The sequence below is a fragment of the Triticum aestivum genome, chromosome 3D, assembly GCF_018294505.1.
Source record: "Triticum aestivum cultivar Chinese Spring chromosome 3D, IWGSC CS RefSeq v2.1, whole genome shotgun sequence".
Taxonomy (NCBI): Eukaryota; Viridiplantae; Streptophyta; class Magnoliopsida; order Poales; family Poaceae; genus Triticum; species Triticum aestivum.
This window is the reverse complement of record NC_057802.1, coordinates 466,713,346-466,734,024: the sequence shown is the minus strand read 5'-3', so window position 1 is coordinate 466,734,024 and position 20,679 is coordinate 466,713,346. Positions and strand designations below refer to the sequence as shown.

Here is a 20,679-nt window from a genome sequence, read left to right as displayed (position 1 = left end):
TAAGTCCCATACTGTTTATGTCAACACACACCAAAACATAAGGGGCCTATCATTGCACCAACAAGCAAAAAAATTGTTTATTGGTGGTTGCAGAAGTACAAGGGAACAATAAACTTGTGTAGATTGTAAATCATGAAAACTAGCTTGGAAAGGGAAGACAACATGAATTACTCCAGCAGTAACAAGCTCATTCATTATTGGATCTTGAGCTCGTCAATCTAACCTCGGGCTCCGTACAACACTTTAGATTTTTTAAATGCGAACACAATAGACACCGAGAGTGAGGTCATTGCAAAGTGGTGACCGCTGGATCGAATCATGCCGGTAGCTTATTATTGATCCTTGTATATTTTTTCATGTGCAGAAAGCTGCTTAGGAGATCCAGTTCCTCACTATGGACCTAGTGAAGGTGAAGGACCAGTTGGGTTAGTTCAAGCTCAAGGTGCAGCGCCTTGATTAGAACGTCAGCATCGCCCCAGGTATGGCAGCTCAACCAACTTGTCTTCCTGTGTGATATATTCCTACTATCACTAACTTGTTTTTTATATCATTTTGCAGCGCTGGGAGGCGCATGACTGAGACAAAGGCACAGCTCCAAGCTGCTCAGCAGCAAGCCCAAGCTCCTCTGGAAGAAGCTCAACACTCCAAGGAGGAAGTTTAAAAGATGGTGCCCTACTCCAGAAGGAACAAGAGGCATGCCAAGCATCTCGAGAAGCAGCCACGTCGTCCAAGGCAACCTCAGCCGGCATAACAATATGACCAACTGAAGGTGGAGAGCGACACCGATGCCGAGAAGCAGGCCTTTGAGCTTAAGGAGTCCAGGCTACTCGAGGGAACTTAGCTTGAACATGAAATGGTAGCTAGTATGATGGGCTATCCAAATGCTTGCTACAACCTTGAATGGGGAATGGTAGCTATTATGTTGGTCCAGCTCAATGCTTGGCAATTTTATTTGGGCTAGATGCCTACAAATCATTAGTAGTATGTTTAGATTCTAGATTACTAACTTTTTATTTAACTATATAATTGTCGGTGTGTTGCAATGGGGTGTAAACATTTTAGTAGATTAGCTCGTGATTACATGTCTATTATTACATTAGTGCGTTAACTTTTAGCAAATATTTTTGTACGCAATTGCCATGATTTACCTGCCATCTTATTGTTAAAGACTTATTTGGTAACAATTTACTGACTTACCAAAGAAAATGTCTTTAGGGGGGAGATTAGAGATGGGAGGCAAAATATTCTTATTATTAAGCATTTATTGGCAAGAATTTACTGACTTACCAAAGAATATTATTATTTGGGAGAAAAGCCAGAGGTGGGAGGAAAAAATCAAACGGGAGAAGGGAAGGCGGCATCATATATATATGATGAAGGAGAGGGTGAAACCGAAACTTGTGTTCTTTTTTTTGAGGAAACTACTTGTGTTCTTTTTAAGTAGTACATATTTGTTGGCCCATTCGAAGGCCCACGTACTCTAGGTCCATATTACTCATGGTCCAATCTCACTTGTTTTTAAAACTAGTAATTGTGTATGTGAAATGCACGTTAATATTAGGCAAGATATTAATTGTATTGTACATTAATATTGGTAAGATATAAAATACATGTGAATACTAGGTAGGACATAATCACTTGATCAACATTGATGTTGATATTAGGCATGATATTAGTAAGGAGGGGGTGCTAAACATGTGTAATGCTAAAAAGTGGACGGACGAAGATTGTTGGATAGACGAGGTTAAATGGATGAGATTTGTTGGATCTCCGCAACTCACTCTTTTCATATTGGTACAGTTTTATTTCATCAACATTGAATGTGCATTATGAGTTGCTAGCTCACCCTTACCCTATAAATCATCTAAAAATCTCATGGTTTTCATTGATGTTTATTTGTTCCCAATTATAGTGGTAAGTAGGTGGCATGCAATTAGTTATTTCTTCACAAAGCATACAATTTATGGCAGACCATTAAGGAATTCAAACACTTGTTTTATCTTATTGCTTGTCATGTTTGATTGCCAAAGAACTTACATTAGAGTAACTTGATGATTTGGTTTCCTAAACCAAAAGCATTAATGATTACCGAAGTATATGTAATGCAATCAGTCTATACTTGCGTCCTAGCTCATTGAGCCTGGCCCTTCTGCTTTATTGCATTACGAAATTAAGAAAGAAACACCATTTACGTACTAAAAGAAAGACCACATGCAAGGGTCAAGCATAGCGCCACGATGATATAATGTATCTCAATTAAGAAACAAACAACAAACTGAAAACAGATTTCATTACACACACTACCAGTTGGAACATGTGCCACGCTATGCATCTATACTACACTTCACTGGCGTAGAATTGAGTTTGGTAGAAATATATTCAAAATGGCTTCCAAAGTCTTACATAGAAAATCGCTGCCATTCAACATAACAAGGTAAATCAAAAGCAACAATTTAGCTCCCCCAACTGCTACAACAACGATGAAATACAGAAAAGAAACACGATCACTAGACGACGCTCACAACAAGAAACAAAATTTCCCAAAGTAACATTTCCAAGAACCCTCCCCATCTCTTTAGCCACCGGCGAATAACTTTATTGCATCGATCTTGAAGTCATGTTGCCGACGGAGAAAGGGCAGTAGTAAACTACAGGGATGCCTCCACAGGTACTAGAAACCCTGAAACCACGTCTTGGTTCGCTGACAGCGCTGCCACCACCATAGGGTCAGCTTGCACCATCAAAGCCACTACCGACGCGAGAGACAATGGATCTGGCACCACGGGGTCAGCTGGCGCCGCTGGATCGAAGGCTAGCGGCGACGCTTCCACAACTTCACCTACACAGGCATATGTAACATACTTATCACTTCGGTCTATGGTACAAAATAATGCTCAGGCATGCATGTAACCTAAATTTTGTATGTACGCAACATACGAGTCATTAGCGGGCGTGCAACGTATGATTACCTAGCTGCACAACTTGCTGCTCTGGCGTGATGGGCTCCAGAAGTGGTTGAGATGACACGTTGGTGATGATGGCGCACTGGCATTTATCTGGAGCGTACAGTAGGGATGGTGACATCGGCTAGATCCTGTAGTGGGAATGCCCGAGGCCACTGTCATCTCATCCACGAGCAAGAAACGACCTGCGTGCGTCTGCGCCGTGGTGGTGAAGGTGATGGCGACCACATGGCTCTCATCCTAAGCGCACGGCAAGGACGGCAACCACGGCTGGAGCTATCAACACCGTCGTTGGAGGCCATCTCTCATTGGGTAGAAACCAGGGTGGAGCAAGGTATGCTTCAACACGGAGTAGGTGAGTTCTTTGACCCGTGCTTTACCCATCTACTTATGCCGTGTGCATGTTGATATGGGGCGTTTCCCTAAGACAGAGGCCAACATGGGCCTTAGGTTTCTTTATTTTGAGGGTTTATTTGTTGTGATAAAAATGATTTTTTTAATTTAGTGTGAATCGATCAACCTTGTCAATCCACTATATTTGGATGTGAAACTCATGAGATTTTTTTAACCTTTACACAGTTGACTCTCCTATGCGGTTGTTATGGATCGATAAGGTTGAAAGGTTCACACTAAATTCAAAAATATTTTTTCTCAAAAAAAATAAACCCTAAAAATGAAAGAAACCAAAGGCCTATGTTGGTGTCGGTCTTAGGGAAACGGCCCATGTCAACATGCGCACAGTATAAGTAGACGGTTAAAGCACGGGTCAAAGGACTCACCTACTCCCCATTCAAGCACCCCTAGCACCTCCCTGGTTTCTATCCAATGAGAGATGGCTTCCAACGACGGTGTCGATAGATCAAGCCGCATCCACCATCCTTACCATGGGCTTAGAATGAGATCCATGCGGTCGCCTTCACCTTCCCTTCCATGGCGCAGATGCACAAAAGTCATCGCTAGCTCTGTGGATGAGACGGTAGTGGCCTCGGGCATTCCAGCCACCATTGATGTCCTTATCGTGTGCTTTGGATAAATGCCAACACGCCATCATCACCACTGCCGCCGCCACCTCCAGAGCTCATCGTTCTAGAGCAGCAAGTTGTGCAGCTAGGTAAGCATATGTGCATGCTGCTAATGAATCCTCTGTTGTGTATGTACAAACTTTAGTTTACATGCATTCATGAGCATTCTTTCATACCACAGATCAAGGTGCTAAGTTTATTATGTGTGTGTGTGTGTGTGCGTGTGGCAGGTGAAGATGTGGAAGAACCATCGCTAGCCTTGGCTTCAGCAGTGCCAACTAACCCCATGGTGGAGGATCCACCATCTCTCGTGCTGGCAATGGCTTCACTGGTGCCAACTGACCCTGTGGTGGCGGTGCCACCGTCGCTGAACCCGCACATGGCTTTGGGAGTTCTAATCCCCATGGAGGCATCCCCCTAGTTTACAACTACTCTTTCTCTCCGGTGGCAAGATGACTTGAAGATCAATACAATGAAGTTCTCCACCGAGGGCTGAGGAGATGGAGAGGGTTCTTGGTAATGTTACTTGGCAAAATTTGTTTTGTGATCTCTATCTAGGGATCGTGTTTCCTTTTTAGTATTCCATCGTTATTGTAGCATCTAGTTGGAGCCAAACAACTGCTTTTGATTTACCTTGGTATCTTGAATGCTGACGATGTTCTATGTAATACTTTGGACGACATTTTGAATAATTTTGAACCCAAAGAAACTTGACGTTGATGAAGCGTAGTATAGATGTGTAACGTGGCACATGTTCAAGCTGGCAGTGTGTGCAAATACATCTGTTTTTAGTTTGATGTTTGTTTATATTAATTTAAAGACATTATACCACTATGGCGCTATGGTTGCACCCTTCCATATGGTCTTTCTTTTAGTATGTATGGTGTTCCCTTCTTAATTGCGTAATGTAATGAAATGGAAGGGCATGTCTCAATGAGCTGGGACACACCCATATACTGATTACATTACATATAGTTTGACAATCATTAATGCTTTTGGTTTATGAAACTAACCCATCAAGTTACCAACAAGTGTTTGAATTTTCCTAAATGGTTTGCCAAAAATCTTATGTTTTGTATAGAAATAATTAATTCCATGCCACCTAATTATCACTACAATTAGAAACAAATTAAACACCAATAAAACCATGAGATTTGTAGACGATTTCTAAGATCATCTAGCAATGCATAACGCACATTCAATGATGATGAATCAAATCTAAACAAATCAAAAGTGTTGCAGAGATCCAATAAATCTCATTCGCTTAGCAACATCTATGAAACAATCAAAGTCGCTCGAGTGTTGGGTGTTACACATGTTTAGCACCCTCCCCTAATTAATATGATGCCTAATCTCAACGTCAATTTTAATGAAGTAATTATATGCTACCTAATATTTACGTGTAGTTTATATCTAACCCAATATTAATGCAATACAATTAATATCTTGCCTAATATTAACAAGCATTGCATGTACACAATTCTGGTTTTAAAAAAGTGGCATTGGACCATGCGTAACATGGACCTGTAGTATGTGGGCCTTGGAATGGACCAATAGAATAATTTTTTTTATTAATGTGCAGTCTAGACATACAACTAGAGATTTGTAGGCATCTAGCCCAGATAAATTGCCAAGCATTGAGTTATCCCAAGATAATAGCTACCATTACCCATTCATGATTGCAGCAAGCATTGGGATAACACATCATACTAGCTACCATTTCATGTTCATGGTTGCATGATATTAGTTTGGCTAGCAAAATTATTGTAAACTAACCAAGCATCATCCTCATTTAGTGCAGAAATCAAAATCAAGCTTCTTCCTACATATTAGTCCTATTATAGATATCTATACATGAAAATAACCAATTTGAACTCTTTTAAGTGCAAACGAGAAAGAACTAGAATATAAACTAATTTGACATGATGGGAGCAGATAAATATAATTTTAACAAGACGACCAAGCACGTGAATAAGAAAAGGAAGAGGAAAAGAATATAATTATAACAAGGCGACCAGACACATGAATAAGAAAACAAGATTATAAAGAGATAAACTCAAAGAAATACTCACCGGAGAATTGTAGTGGAATTTCTCTCGCCGTGAGGAGTTTATGGGCCGAAAATATATGATTTTGATGAAGAGATCCCCATGGACTTCTAGCTCCACTATAAATATACACAGTGTTGTCTGTGGCCCAGGAAAACACTTAATTCCTTGTGTTTGTATTGGATGCCAAATTCCTACCATATATTGACACATCGTGTCTTCTAGATGACCGCATCGGAGTGGATCTTCCAATATCCAACCATATGTACCTATGATATCGCAAAATAACACATATCATGTGCTAGATCAGTATGGATGCATCTGGAGCCAGTCGTTCATTTACTTGATACGTCAAGGATCCAAATATTTATACGGTACATGATAACTTGGCTCTGATGGGACCTAGATCCAGGTAGAATAAGCCACTTCTACGACAAATCTCGACAATCCCTAGTTTGATGGAAAGGATTCTAGATCTAAAAATAAACAAAATTTACTCATCTTGAGAGTTATAACAGGGGTGGTATCACACACATCCAGAGAAGAGATTATGATGATATGGGAGGATGTCATCGGTGCAACGGGAGGGGTTGAGCACCTATGGGCATTGCACGATAACTAGAGAAGTTAGAGATGTTTTGATGTCGTTCATGGAATGAGAACCGGGAATAGGGTTATAAAGGGCTTGGGTGGGGAGGGGATGGCAGAAATGGTAATATGATTTGCTTGGGGGAGGGAGGAGACAATATATAGTGTGGGGCATCATATATTAATGAGTCCCTTCACGTTGGACAAACATGTGTATTATTTTTGCCAGAAATATGTGCAGTATTTCCATTGACAATAGTTGTCTCAACTACTAACGTCGCCGTGAGGAGTTTATGGGCTAAGAAAGTATAGGAAGACGACCAAAAGATCCTCATGGGTTGCTAGCTCCATCGTAAATGTAAACAGTTTTATCTATGGCCAAGAGAAACATATAAATCATGCCGTCTGTATCAGATGCCAACTCCCAACCATATATTAACGCATCGTGCCCTACAAATAACTGCATTAGAGTGGATATACCTAGATCCAGCCATACGCAACCGCGATATCTCAAAACAAACATATATCATGTGCTAGATCTATATAGATGCATCAATATCCAGTCGTCTATTTACTTTGAATGGTTAGAATGTTCGGATACGTCAAGATCCAAACATTGATACAATACATCAGAACTTGACTCTGATGGGACCTAGATCCAGCTAGATTAAGCCACTTCTATGACAAATCTCGACAATCCCTCGTTTCATGGAAAGGAATCTAGATCTGGAAATCAACAAAAAATTACTCACCTTGAGAGTTGACACAAGGGTGATATCAATGAAAAATGATGGATGAGAGGGTATCTAGAGATGACACTTTGAGATTGGAGGATGTCGGCAGTGAAACAAAAGGGGTTGAGCACCTATGGCCATTGCACAATAACTAGACAAGTCGAAGATTTTTTTCATGCCGCTCATGGAAAGAGAACCGTGAATAGGGTTATATAAAAGGCTTGGGCTGGGAGGGGGGAGGCGAAACTGGTAAGATGATCTTCTCAGGGGAGGAGAGTAGGAAACAATATATTGTGTAGGCCATTGCATATTAACTAGTCTCTTTGGGTTCGAGATAGATAAGTGTATTATTTTTGCCAGCCATATGTGTAGTATTTCCATTGACAATAGTTTTTTGTACTAGTAACCTCACACTAGGAATTTTTCATTGGTAATCACCCCCATATTACAGTCCAGCAAATTATATAGCTCAACGTGCTATAGCGAGTCAAAGTTAAACATCACTATAATCTCTTGTGTTGGGCAATTGATGTTATGAATATGAAGTTCATGTTTATGAATTTAATCAATGTAAAATCTAACCCTTAAAAGTTAGGAGTTATTGAAACCTCATAGTTGTATTTATGAATAAACAAATTCATAGTTGTATATTTGATACATTTATTTATTGTTTCCAACACTTCATATAGTCGTCTGGATTCCTAGTCCACTTATACAAAATCCTCTCTATGTTCGACACTAAGTGTGCAACCATAACCCCTCGCATATTTTTCCAACTTGTGTGAAATATTTAGCCCGGTTAGTTGCCTTGGAATCCGTAGTTTTATATATTGGTGATAATCTATCATGTAAGCAATGAGAGTATTTTCTCACATGTACTACGAATGGGAAAATCCTAGTGTTGGTACGACTCCAAGCGATTATGTGTCTATGGGATTTTCACATTTATGGGACAAATGCTTAAGAAATGCTATTTGGGTGACCTTGTTGGCCCCAAGCTACAACTTTGACGAAAAAAGGGCTGGCCCAACATAATAGCTACCATTCCTCATTCATGGTTGTAGCAAGCATTGGGATAGCCCATCATACTAGTTACCATTTCATGTTCAAGGTTGCAAGATATTGGTTTGGCTGGGAAAACTATACTAAACTAACAAAGCATCATCCTCATGTTGTGCCAAATTCAAAATTAAGCATCTTCCTAAATATTGCTCCTCTTAGAAATATTTATACATGAAAAAAACAAATATGAACTCTCTTAAGTGAAAATGAGAATATAAACTAATGTGACATGATGGGAGCAGAAGAATGTAATTTTAACAAGGTGACACAACACGTGAATAAAAAAAGGAAGGGGAAAACAAGACTATCGGTGGATAAAGTAGAAGAAATACTCACAAGTGCATTATGGTGGAATTTCTGTCCCCATGAGGAGTTTGAAATATATGAATATGACAAAGATATCCCCATGGACTGCGAGCTCCACCATAAATGTAAAGGTGTTGCCTATGGCCGAGGAAAATGCATAATTCATGGTGTTAGTATTAGATGCCAACTTCCTACCAATATAGTGATGCATCATGCCCTCTAGATGACTGCATCGGAGTGGATCTACCTAGATCTGACCATATGTACCTGCGATATCGCAAAATCACATATATCATGTGCTAGATCTATATGGATGCATTCAAATCCAGTCATATATTTACTTTGAATGGCTGGAATGTTCACATATGTCAAGATCCAAATGTTGATATGATACATCATAACTTGACTATGATTGGACCTAGATTCAGCTAGATTAAACCACTTGTACGGCAAATCTCAACAATCCCTACTTTTGTGGAGTGGATTCTAGATATCAAAACCAAGAAAATTTACTCAGCTCGAGAGTTGACACAGAGGTCATATCGATGAAGAATGATGGATGATAGGCGCATACAGAGATGAGATTATGAGATTGGAGGATGCCATTAGTGCAAGAAGAGGGGTTGAGCACCTATTGGGCATTGCATGACAGGTAGAGACGTCGGAGATGTTTTTTATATTGGTCATGAAAAGAGAATGTGGAATGGGGTAATATAAAAGGCTTTGGAGGGGGAGGGGAAGTAATAAATTGTAATATGCTTTGCTTGTGGGACAAGAGGAGAAAAAAATATATATTGTGGGTCATTGTAGATTAAGTAGTCTCTTCGCGTTGGAGAGAGATATGTATATTATTTTTCCCAGACATTTGTGCAATATTTCCATTGGCAATAGTTGTCTCTACTACTAACGTCGCACTAGGAATTTTTGGTTGGTAATCAACACCATATTATATTCCAGCAAATTTTACCATTCAAATTGCTATAGCGAATCAAAGTTCCACATAACTGTAATCTCTTGTGCCGTCTAATTGATGTTAGAATAGGAAGTTCATGTTTATGTATTTAATCAATGTAAAGTCTAACCCTTAAAATTTAGGAGTTACTGAAACATAATAGTTGTAGTTATGAATAACAAATTTCATAGTTTTATATTAGATTTATTTATTGTGTTTAATATGTTGTATAGTAGTCTTGTCTCCAAGTTCACTTATACAAAATCCTCTCTATGTTCGTCACTAAGTGTGCAACCTTAACAGTTCACATAATTTTCCAACTCGTGTGAAGTATTTACCCAGGTTAGTTGCCATGGAATCATTGGCTTTATATGTTGATGGTAGTCTATCCATGTAAGCAATGTGAGACTATTTCTCACATGTAGTCGTACATAGATGTGCGGAGGCGCAGAGCTACAAATTGAAAAATACTATTATTGCCACAACCTAGGTGATGATGTGTCAATGGGATTTTCACATTTACGGGCTAGATGCTTACAAAAATGCTATTTTGAGTGACCTTGTTGGCCCCAAGCTACAACTTTGACAACAGGAGGTATTGTACAACACAATAGCTAACATTCCCTATTCATGGTTCCGACAATCATTAGGATAGCCCACCATATTAACTACCATTTCATGTTCAAGGCCACAAGATTTGGCTGGCAAAAATATAGTGTACTAACCAAACATCATCCACATGTTGTGCAAAAATTAAAATCAAGCATGCCCCTAAATATTGATCCTCTTAGGGATACCTATACATGAAAGTAACCAGTTTGAACTATTCGAAGTGAAAACGCGAGAGAATTAGTATATAAACTACTATGACATGATAAGAGGATATGAATATAATTTAAACAAGATGGGGGAGCACGTAAATAAAAAAGGAAGGGGAAACAATATTATAAATAGATAAACTCGAAGAAATACTCGCCAGAGCATGTAGTGTAATTTCTCTCGCTGTGAAGAGTTTGTGGGCCAAAATATATATGAAGATGATGAAGAGATCCCCATGGTCTGCAAGCTCCACCATAAAAGTAAACGATGTTGCCTATGGCAGAGGAAAATTAATAATTCATGGTGTCCGTATTAGATGCCAACTTCCTACCATATATTGGCGCATCATGCCCTCTAGATGATCGCATTAGAGTGGATCTTCCTAGATCCGACCTTATCTACCCGCGCTATCGCAAAATAACACATATCATGTCCTAGATCTGTATGGATGCATCCTGATCTAGTCGTATATTTAGATAGAATGGCTGGAATATTCAGATACATGAAGATCCAAACATTTATATGATACATCACAACTTGACTATGATGGGACCTGATCAAGCTAAATTAAGCCACTTCTATGACAAATCTCGACAATACCTGGTTTTGTGGAGAAGATTCCAGATCTAAAAACCAACAAAATTTACTCACCTTGAGAGTTGAAACAGGGGCGATGTCGATGAAGAACGGCGGATGAGATACACATCCAGAGATGATACTATGAGATTGGAGGATGTCATCGGTTCAATAAGAGAGTTTGAGCACCTATGGACATTGCACAATAACTAGAGAAGTCAAAGATGTTTTCATGTCGCTCGTGGAAAGACAACCGGGAATGGGGTTATATAAAAGGCTTGGGTGGAGTAGGGGAAGGCAAAAATGGTAAGTTGATTTTATTGGGGGAGGACAGGAGGAAAACATACATATACTGTGGGCTCTTGTATACTAAGTAGTCTCTTCGCATTGCAATATATTAGTTTTGCTAGCAAAACTATTGTAAACTAACCAAGCATCGTCCTCATGTTGTGCAAAAATCAAAATCAAGCATCTTCCAAAATATTGGCCCTCTTAGAGATATCTATACATGAAAATAACCAATTTGAACTCCTTGAAGTGAAAACAAGAGATAACTAGTATGTAAAATACAATAACATGACGGGAGGAGATGAATATAATTAACACAAGACAACACAACATGTAAATAAAAAAGGAAGGGGAAACAAGATTAGAAATGGATGAACTCAAAAAATACTCACCAGAGCATTATAGTGGAACTTCACTCGTCATGAGGAGTTTATGGGCCGGAAAATATATGAAGATGATTAAGAAATCCCCTTGAACTGCTAGCTCCACCATAAAAGTAAAGGGTGTTGTCTGTGGCCAAGGAAAATGCATAATTCATGGTGTCCGTATTAGATGCCAACTTCCTACCATATATTGCCGCATCATGCCCTCTAGATGACCGCGTCAGAGTGGATCTTCCCAGATCCGGCCTTATGTACCTGCGATATCGCAAAATCACACATATAATGTGCTAGATCTGTATGGATGCACCCAGATCTAGTCGTATATTTACTTTGAATGGCTCGAATGTTCACATACATCAAGATCGAAACCTTGATACGATACATCATAACTTGACTATGATCGGACCTAGATCCAGCTAAATTAAGCCACTTCTATGACAAATCTCGACAATCCCTGGATTTGTGGAGAGGATTCTAGATCTGAAACCAACAAAATTTCCTCACCTTGATAATTGACCCAGGGGTGATATCCATGATGATTGATGGATGAGAGGCGCATCCAGAGATGAGACTATCAGATTGGAGGATGTCATCGGTGCAACAAGAGGGGTTGACCACCTACGGGCATTCCATGATAACTAGCGAACTCAGAGATATTTTTCATGTTGCTCATGGAAAGAGAACCGGGAATGGGGTTATATAGAAGGCTTGGGTGGGGGAGGGGAAGGCGAAAATGGTAAGATTATTTTCTTGGGGCAGGAGAGGAGGAAACAATATAAAGTGTGGGCCATTGCATATTGACTAGTTTCTTCGCATTGGAGACAGGTATGTATATTAATTTTGCCAGCCATATGTGAAGTATTTCCCATGGCAATAATTGTCTCTACTAATAATGTCACACTAGGAATTTTTGGTTGGTAATCACCCCCATATATTATATTCCACCAAATTTTACCGCTCAAAGTGCTATAGTGAATATAAGTTCAACATCGTGTCGTGTAATTGATGTTATGAACATGAATTTCATGTTTTTTAATTTAATCAACGCGAAGTCTAACCCTTAAAAATTAGGAGTTGTTGAAACCTCATAGTTGTAGTTATGTATAAACAAAATTTCATAGTTCTGTATTTTATTCATTTATTTATGGTGTTCAATACTTTTTATAGCCTCCTGGATTTCATGTCTACTATACAAAATCCTCTCTATATTCGTCACAGAGTATGCAACCATAACCATTCACATATATTCCCAACTCATGCGAATTATTTAGCTCGATTAGTTGCCTTGGAATCCTTGGCTTTATATGTTGGTGATAGTCTATCATGTAAGCAATGTGATACTATGTTCTCACATGTATTCGTACATGCATGGGCAGAGGCGATTTGCTACAAATGGGAAAATACTTGTGTTGGCATGGTCCCACGTGAGGATGTGTCTATGAAATTTTCACATTTATAGGCCAGATGCTTAAGAAATCATATTTTGACTGAGCTTATTGGCCCCAATCTGCAACCTGGACAACAAAATTTCTGGCCCCACCATTGGAATGTCCTATTTGGTGCTTCACGCATTTCATCTAGGTATTTTCGTACAAAACACCCATGTACATGCACGCTGCATGCGGTAAATTGGCAAGCCCATGTAGCTCCCCCTTTCTGCCGGTTTTTGGAAGCTTGCATAAGCTTCCGACCGATTACTTTTTCTATGGATTTCTTTTGGGTTTAACTGTATTAATGTCTTTTTTATTTTTGTTTTTGTTTTGTTTCCCTCTTTATTGTCCAAAATTATTGAACATCTTATTTTTTAGATTCATGAACATTTTTTAAGTTCGTGAACGTTTTCCTAAATCCATTAACATTTTTAAATTTTATATTATTTTGTAAAAGTGGTGATTTTAAAAACAAAATCATGAATAGTTTCTAAATTCATTAATATTTAAAAGTTTGTTAACCTTTTTAAAATTCATGATTTTTTAATCTAGAACTTTTGTTTAAGTTTGATGAACATCTTTTTCAAAGTTGATTTTTTTTTCAAATTCTTGAATATATTGTCAATTTCGGGAACTTATCCAAAATTCATGAACTTTCTTTAAATCTATGCACCAACTATTTAATTTATAAAAAAACGAAGTATGTTTCCCCCCTTGTTAAGGTAACAAGACACACATTCAAAAAAGGGGCTCTTACCAAAGCGAATGTAGGACGGTTGGGGCCCATTTCAGGAACTTATAAATGTTGTGGTCAAGTTTCAAAATGGAAAAATAGAAAATATATTCAACATTAGTCTTGTTTCAAACATCTCATCAAAACAAACATGATGGTAAACCCAAATCTAAATTCAGATATATGGTTTGACATATATGGTCATTCATATGTTTGAAGAAAGGAATAAAAAAAATATGCATTTAGTGATGGGAGAGAAAAATGGTGGAGTGCAGGTTAATCTTGATAATGCATGAGGGCTTCGTTGCTAAGATGCCAATAGTCCATTTACCAGTCAGGCCATTTAATCCCCTGGGGGGCTTGACACTGCATTGATAACTAACTGGCGTTGCGGTGTGGTGGAGCGGTGGTAACTGGCTTGTGCCTGCTGGGGGCAGGGCTTGCCGGGCCTTCCCGGAGGGGCGCGCGCTTCGGTCCCCGGCAGCCCCCGGGGACGCGGCTGGCGCGACTTGATCTTGCTTCCATTTGTTTCGTCGACCTTGCCGGCCTCGCCTGCCCGGCAAAGGACACTTCTTGGAATCCTTGACTTGTACGTTGGCTTGGTCTTCTTGATGTGCTCCTTGATCTCACGAAGAGTGGCTTCTCTGGTCTAGCTTTGTGTGGACTTGACTTGGGCTTCTACTTGACGGGTCCAGCTATATTGAGACAGCCATTTCCCCGGCAAGCCTTGGCCATTGAGGTGGAGGCTTTCCGTGCGTGCACAAGTCAGGTGAAACGTAAACACCCCTGTTTGTGTACCCCGACACATGGTGTAATTCCTTCGGTGCAACGGATGCGTCCTCTCTATGTACATGCTTACCACTAACTAATAGCAGCATTCTGGCCTTATCAACCTATGCCTGGTACACTTGGATGTTTTTGAATATTTATTTTTGGTATCTACATTTTGAGACCAAAATTATCACACATTTATAAGAAAAAATGACTGGTATCATAATTTTATTATTATAACGAATGAAATAGGGAGCTAGATTGCAAACATCAACCAACAGGGTAACTTAGAAAATCAAGGATAAACATATATTACAACTTGGTTCTCAATCTACATATCATATCTTTCTCTTTAAAAAGTCGCTATTTATAATCCACAATGGTTCACAAGGAATTACCATAACATTCTCCCTTTTACCAACTTGTCCAACTTGATGTTCCACTTGAAATTTTATAATTGTTACATTGGTAAAGGCTTGGTGAATTCATCTACAACATGCCCACTTGAAGCCACAAATCGAATTTCGCGACAATATGCTAGCAACACGTTCTTGAACAGATTGATATCACCTCTATATGTTTTCTTAGCAAGAAATATTCGATTCGCAAAGATATAAGTACAGAAAAATTGTCACACGACTATGCAATTCTTTATTGAGTGCCACCAAGCTCGCCAAGAACTGACTCTACTGAAATATTCTATGTTGTTCCATTAGCTAATGCCTTATAATCAACTTTTGTGTTTGATCTAGAAACTAGGACATGGTTTGAAGGACTCCAAGAGGTAAGATTAGGTCAAAGCTATACAAAAAATCACCTATGGACCTTCTATCATTCAAACACCATGCCTGGTCTGTGAATCATTTTCTTTGAAACATGCCCTCTTCCGACGGCCTTTGGTGGTTTTTATAGCGGTATTTGATGGAAATATGCCCTAGAGGCAATAATAAAGTTATTATTATTATATTTCTTTATTCATGATAAGTGTTTATTATTCATGTTAAAATTGTATTGATCGAAAACTTAAATACATGTGTGGATATACATAAACAAATACCATGTCCCTAGTAAGCCTCTACTAGACTAGCTCGTTGATCAAAGATGGTTAAGGTTTCCTTACCATAGACATGAGTTGTCACTAGATGACGACATCACATCATTAGGAGAATTATGTGATGGACAAGACCCATCCGTTAGCTTAGCATATGATCGTTCAGTTTATTGCTATTGCTTTCTTAATGTAAAATACATGTTTCTTCGACCATGAGATCATGCAACTCCCGGATACTAGAGGAATACCTTGTGTGTTATCAAATGTCACAACGTAACTGGGTGATCATAAAGATGCTCAACAGGTATCTCCGAAGGTATCTGTTGAATTGGCGTGAATCGAGATTGGGATTTGTCACTCCGTATGACAGAGAGGTATCTCTGGGACCTTGATGACCCACAACTATAGGGGATCAATCATAGTTCTTTCGATAAGTAAGAGTGTCGAACCCAACGAGGAGCAGAAGGAAATGACAAGTGGTTTTCAGCAAGGTATTATCTGCAAGCACTGAAATTATGAGTAGCGAGTAGTTTGACAGCAAGATATTTTGTAACGAGCAAGTAATGCTAGTAGTAATAAAAGTGCAGAAAGGTATCCCAATCCTTTTGAGGCAAACGACAGGCCAAAACGGTCTCTTATAATAAGGAAAGCGTTCTTGAGGGTACACGTGAATTTCATCTAGTCACTTTCATCATGTTGGTTTGATTTGTGTTCACTACTTTGATAATTTGATATGTGGGAGGATCGGTGCTTAGGTGTTGTTCTTACTTGAACAAACCTCCTACTTATGATTAACCCCCTCGCAAGCTTCGGGAACTATGAGAAAAGTATTAAGAATAAATTCTAACCATAGCATTAAACTTTTGCATCCAATCGGTCCCTTACGGAATAGCGCATATACTAGGGTTTAAGCTTCTGTCACTCTCGCAACACATCATCTAATATCTACTCCACAATGCATTCCCTTAGGCCCAAATACGGTGAAGTGTCATGTAGTCGACGTTCACATGACAGCACTAAGGGAATCACAACATACATACCATCAAAATATCGAACACATATAAAGTTCAGATGATTGCTTGCAACATGATTTCTCCCGTGACCTCAAGAACAAAAGTAACTACTCAAAAATGATAATCATGCTCATGATCAGAGGGGTATTAAATAGCATAATGGATCTGAACATATAATTTTCCACCAAATAAACCATATAGTAATCAACTACAAGAGTTAATCAACACTACTAGTCACCCACAAGCACCAATCTGAGGTTCCGGTACAAAGATTGAACACAAGAGATGAACTAGTGTTTGAGAGGAGATGGTGCTATTGAAGATGTTGATGGAGATTGCCCTCCCCAAGATGGGAGAGTTGTTGGTGATGATGACGATGATTTCCCCCTCCGGGAGGGAAGTTCCCCCGGCGGAATCGCTCCGCCGGAGGGCAAAAGTGCTCCTGCCCAAGTTCCACCTCAAGATGGCAGCTCTCCATCCCGAAAGTCCTCTCCTTATTTTTTCTAGGTCAAAATGACTTATCTACCAGAAGATGGGCACCAGAGGTGGGCTGGGCTGAGCACAACCCACCAGGGCGCGCCTGGGGGCCTAGCGCACCCTGGTGTCTTGTGCTCATCACGTGGCCCCCCTTTGGTAGTTATTTGCTCCAGTATTTCTTATTTATTCCATAAAAATTCCTCATGAAGTTTCAGCTCATTTGGAGTTGTGCATAATAGGTAGCCCGACGTAGCTTTTTCAGGTCCAGATTTCCAACTGCGAGAATTCTCCCTCTTTGTGTGAACCTTGCATATTATGAGAGAAAAGGCATTAGAATTACTCCAAAAAGCATTATTATGCATAAAAACATTATAAATAACAGTAGGTAAACATGATGCAAAATGACGTATCAGCCCTCTCGATAATACATCATCACAAGAAGCTTGCAAGCAAAGTAGCTAAGGAGTTAGTTACAGATGATGCATTACGGAACGAGTAAAGAGACTTGTCGGTAACGAGATTGAACTAGGTATGCAGATACCGACGATCAAATCTCGGGCAAGTAACATACCGATAGACAAAGGGAACTACGTATGTTGTCATAAAGGTTCGACCGATAAAGATCTTCGTAGAATATGTAGGAACTAATATGGGCATCCAGGTATTGCTATTGGTTATTGACCGGAGAGGTGTCTCGGTCATGTCTATATCATTCTCGAACCCGTAGGGTCCCCACGCTTAACGTTCGTTGACGATTTAGTATTATATGAGTTATGTGAAATAGCGACCGAAAGTTGTTCGGTGTCCTGGATAAGATCACGGACATGACGAGGAGCTCCGGAATGGTCCGGAGGTAAAGATTGATATATATATATATATATAGGATGATACTATTTTGTCACCGAAACTGTTTCGGAATGTACCGGGTATTTATCGGATCACCGGAAGGGGTTCCGGGAAGCCCCGGGAGGTTATTGGGCTATATGGGCCAAACGAGGGGAGCAACCAACCCACAAGGGGATGGCACGCCCCACCTCTAGGCTGCCGGCCCTAGGGCAGGAAAAGGGGGAGGGCTAGCCCCTCCTGCCTTCCCCTCCTCATGAGAGAAAGGAAAGGGGGGCGCCACCCCTCCTGCCTTCCTCCCACGCGCCTAAGAAGGAAGAGGGGGCGCGGTCAGGGCAGGAGCCCAGGGTGGCCGCCTGCTCCATTGGGGGCGCCCTAGGCTGCCTCCCCTCCTTACCCCACCTATATATATGAGAGGAGGGAGAGGGGCAACACACACCACGATCCCCAAGCCATGTGTGGCGCCCCGTCTCCCTCTAGTTCTACTTCCTCCTCTGTCCACGTCCGGTGTGCTTTGCGAAGCCCTGCAGATAGTTTCATCACCATTGTCACCATGTCGTCGTGCTGCCGGAACTCATCTACTACGTCACCTCTCTTGGTGGATCGAGAAGACGAGGACGTCATCGAGCCGAACGTGTGTTGAGCGCAGACGTGCCGTGTGTTCAGTACTTGATCGGAAGGATCATGAAGGTGTATGACTACATCAACCGCATTGATAAACGCTTCCGCTAAACAGTCTGTGAGGTTACGTAGACACACCCTCCCCTCTCGTAGCTATGCATCTCCATGGATAGATCTTGCGTGTGCGTAGAAATTTTTTGTTTTCCATGCAACGTTCCCCAACACTAGCATCATGAAAAGAGTCCTTTTTAGAGAAGGAGTTCCTCTTGAAAGAAGTGGGTGGGAGGAAAGTAGAACTTGATGAGATAGTTGTACCTTCTCTCAAAATGGAAAGTAGCACACCGAAGAGAACCGTTTCCGTGATGCCTACACCAACTAGAGAGGCAGCTAATGATGGTGATCATGAAACTTTAGATCAAGTTACTACTAAACTTCGTAGGTCGAGCAGAACACGTTCCGCACCAGAGTGGTAAGGTAATCCTGTCCTAGAAGTCATGTTATTAGACCACGGTGAACCTACGAACTATGAAGAAGCTATGATGAGCCCAAATTCTGACAAATGGATTGAGGCCATGAAATCTGAGATAGGATCCATGTATGAGAACAAAGTGTGGACTTCGGTGGACTTGCACGATGATCGACAAGCCATTGAGAATAAATGGATCTTCAAGAAGAAGACGGACGTTGATGGTAATATCACTGTCTACAAAGCTTGACTTGTTGCAAAAGGTTTATGACAAGTTCAAGCGGTTGACTACGATGAGACTTTCTCACCCGTAGTGATGCTTAAGTCTGTCCGAATCATGTTAGCAATTGCCGCATTTTATGATTATGAAATCTGGTAAATGGACGTCAAAACTACATTCCTTAATGGATTTCTTAAAGAAGAGTTGTATGATGCAACCAGAAGGTTTTGTCGATCCTAAGGGTGCTAACAAAGTGTGCAAGCTCCAGTGATCCATCTATGGACTGGTGCAAGCATCTCAGAGTTGGAATATACGCTTTGACGAGGTGATCAAAGCATATGGTTTTATACAGACTTACGGTGAAGCCTGTATCTACAAGAAAGTGAGTGGGAGCTCTGTAGCATTTATGATATTATATGTGGATGACAAATTGTGATTGGAAATGGTATAGAATTTCTGGATAGCATAATAGGATATTTGAAAAAGAATTTTTCAATGAAAGACCTCGGTGAAGCTTATTATATTGGGCATCAAGATCTATAGGGATAGATCGAGACGCTTAATAGGACTTTCACAAAGCACATACCTTGAAAAAGTTCTAAAGAAGTTCAAAATGGACCAGTCAAAGAAAGGGTTCTCGCCTGTGTTGTAAGGTGTGAAATTGAGTCAGACTCAAACCCCGACCACGGCAGAAGATAGAGAGAAAATGAAAGTCATTCCCTATGCCTTAGCCATAGGTTCTATCATGTATGATATGCTGTGTACCAAACCTGATGTGTGCCTTGCCATAAGTTTGGCAGGGAGGTACCAAAGTAATTCAGGAGTGGATCACTGGACAATGGTCAAGAATATCCTAAAGTACCTAAAAAGGACCAAGGATATGTTTCTCGTTTATGGAGGTGATGAAGATCTCATCGTAAAAGGTTACGCTGATGCTAGCTTTGGCACAGATCCGGATGACTCTAAGTCACAAACTGGATAAGTATTTATATTGAATGGTGGAGCTATCAGTTGGTGCAGTTCCAAGCAAAGCGTCATGGCGGGATATACGTGTGAAGCGGAGTACATAGCTACTTCAGAAGCAGCGCATGAAGGAGTCTGGATGAAGGAGTTCATATCCGATCTGGGTGTAATAACCAATGCAACGGGTCTAATGATAATATTTTGTGACAACACTGGAGCAATTGCCATAGCCAAGGAGCCTAGGTATCACAAGAAAACCAAACACATCAAGCGGCACTTCAACTCCATTCATGAATATGTAAGGATGGAGACATAGAACTTTGCAAAGTACATACAAATCTGAATGTAAC

General features: G+C 40.2%; 1 long non-coding RNA gene across 1 annotated transcript; it reads right to left on the bottom strand.

The window, feature by feature from the left end:
* Positions 1–2,388: 2,388 nt before the first annotated feature.
* LOC123074975 (uncharacterized) lies at positions 2,389–8,929 on the bottom strand. The gene is made up of 3 exons (XR_006436072.1): positions 8,754–8,929; positions 6,058–6,302; positions 2,389–2,839 (listed from the first exon to the last, which is right to left on the bottom strand). It is a non-coding gene; the product is annotated as an uncharacterized lncRNA (long non-coding RNA).
* Positions 8,930–20,679: the final 11,750 nt, after the last annotated feature.